Below are 2,758 nucleotides of genomic sequence, written 5' to 3'. Positions count from 1 at the left end.
TGAAAGTCAGCGAGCGCAGTTAGATCGCACTGCAAAATACAGAGACGAACTGACTACACGCACTAAAAAACAGATACAAACCTCACAAGCACAAACTGAAAAGCAGTGAAAAACGTTCTGAAAAATACGAGTCTGAAAAACGCGAATCGTCTCTCACCAAACTTCTACTAACACGAGATAAACACGAAATTAGCAGAAGGAGCCCAAAGGGTGGCGCACTTGGTATTGAACTTCCGTTTTATAGTCTCGTCGGACCTGGTGTACGTCACCGCGGACCAGACGGGCGGACTTTAGTGTGATCGTGTGTAGGCAAGTCCGTTGCGTCGGAACTCTGTCGGAACTCCGGCGGAACTCCGGCGGAACTCCGTTGGGAACTCCTTCGGAATTAAGTCCTCTCGTGTGTACGGGGCATAACAGGTTTTCTTCTAAGATAGCCCCGTATTTGGCTCTATCCATCTTCCCATCAACTCTGACCAGCTTCCCCGTCCCTGCTGAAGAAAAGCATCCCCACAACATGATGCTGCCACCACCATGTTTCACGGTGGGGATGGTGTGTTCAGGGTGATGTGCAGTGTTGGTTTTCTGCCACACATAGTGCTTTGCTTTTAGGCCAAAAAGTTTAATTTTGGTCTCATCCTACCAGAGCACCTTCTTCCACATGTTTGCTGTGTCCCCCACATGATTTCTCATAAACTGCATATGGGACTTCTTATGGCTTTCTTTCAACAATGTCTTTCTTCTTACCAATCTTCCATAAAGACCAGATTTGTGGAGTGCTGGACTAATGGTTGTTCTCCTTGGCCGGCCTGTCAGTTCAGGTGGACGTTCATGTCTTAGTAAGTTTGCAGTTGTGCCATACTCTTTCCATTTTCAGATGATGGATTGAACAGAGCTCCGTGAGATGTTCAGAGCTTGGGATATTTTTTTTTTTATAACCTAACCCTGCTTTAAACTTCTCCACAACTTTATCCCTGACCTGTCTGGTGTGTTTCTTGGCCTTCATGATGCTGTTTGTTTACTAAGGTTCTCTAACAAACCTCTGAGAGCTTCACAGAACAGCTGTATTTATACTGAGATTAAATTACACAAAGGTGGACTCTATTTACTAATTAGGTGACTTCTGAAGGCAATTGGTTCCACTAGATTTTAGTTCGGGGTATCAGAGTAAGGGGGCTGAATAAAAATGCACGCCACACTTCTCAGATATTTATTTGTAAAAAATGTTGAAAACCCTTTATCATTTTCCTTCCACTTCACAATTATGTGTCACTTTGTGTTGGTCTTTCACATAAAATCCCAATAAAATCCATTTATGTTTTTGGTTGTAACATCACAGAATGTGGAAAATTTCAAGGGGTATGAATACTTTATCAAGGCACTGTACTTGTTTGATTGGTGGAGTGTTAAAACATTGTTGTGTTGAAAAACTTCAGGCACCTCTGCTGTCACTTCTGGGTGTTTAGAATAGCATATCTCCAGCTGTGCGATTTGGTTCCTCCCACTGACTTCTACTACAGGAAGCAGTGTTGATGTAGGGGATGGTTGGAGGAACCACAGCTGGGGACACACTATCCTGGTCCAGTGCCCCATGCTCTTTAAGACAGTGATGTTTCAACACACCACTTCCAGACAGGTAAGTAAAAGGTTTCTTCTTTCACATCAATGCTTTACCTACTAGTTATTTCTTCACAGGTAGTAGGCTTGCTTTAAATAGTGCCAACTATTGTGGCTTGTGTTGATTGCAGTTTGCTTCTTCTTTTATCCAGCTTGCATAAGGGATCTTGATCTTTTCTGAGATCATTCACAGGTTCATCAACTGGTGTATTTGACCTGCAGTTGACCTCCTTCTAAACGGCATATGATTTTCTAAGCTGCATCAACCTGCTTTAACCACTTGCCGCCCGCCCTATAGGCAATTGACGGCTGCAAAGTGGTTGCATAATCCTGACCGGATGTCATATGACGTGATCAGGATTATGAGCCGCTGCGCGCCCCCGGGGGCGCGCATCGCGGCGATCGTTGTTGCGGGATGTCAGTCTGACACCCGGCAACTACGATCTCGGTAAAGTCTCTGACGGCGACTCTTTACCACGTGATCAGCCGTGTCCAATCACGGCTGATCACAGTGTAAATGGGAAGAGCCGGTGATCGGCTTTCCCTCACTCGCGTCTGTCAGACACGAGTAGAGGAGAGCCGATCGGCTGCTCCTCTGACAGGGGGGGTCTGTGCCGATCGATTATCAGCACAGCCCCCCCGAGGATGCCCACACTGGACCACCAGGGACGCCACCAGACCACCAGGGAAAAGGTAATCCTCCCTAGACCACCAGGGATGCCAGTCAGCACAATGGGTGCCAATCAGTGCCCATAATGGATGCCAGTCAGTGCCCACAATGGGCATCACTGATTGGCATGCATTATTGTTTGGCACTGATTGGCATCCATTACTATAGTATAACAGCAATGCCGCCTATGAGTGCCCACCTGTGCCGCCTATGAGTGCCCACCTGTGCCGCCTATGAGTGCCCACCTGTGCCGCCTATCAGTGCCCACCTGTGCCGCCTATCTATGCCCACCCATGCCCATCTGTGCCGCCTATCCATGCCCATCTGTGCCACCTATCCATGCCCATCTTTGCCGCCCATCTGTGCCGCCCATCCATGCCAATCCGTGCCAGCTATCAGTGCCAATTTGTGCCACCTATCAGTGTCCGTCCGTGTCGCCCATCCGTGTCGCCCATCCGTGTCGCCCATCAGTGC

This window comes from Lithobates pipiens, unplaced genomic scaffold (assembly GCF_037356315.1).
Source record: "Lithobates pipiens isolate NorthernLeopardFrog02 unplaced genomic scaffold, aLitPip1_a1.2 Scaffold_3, whole genome shotgun sequence".
In the NCBI taxonomy this organism is placed as follows: domain Eukaryota; kingdom Metazoa; phylum Chordata; class Amphibia; order Anura; family Ranidae; genus Lithobates; species Lithobates pipiens.
The sequence above is the reverse complement of the archived record's forward strand: the minus strand, read 5'-3'. Positions refer to the sequence as shown.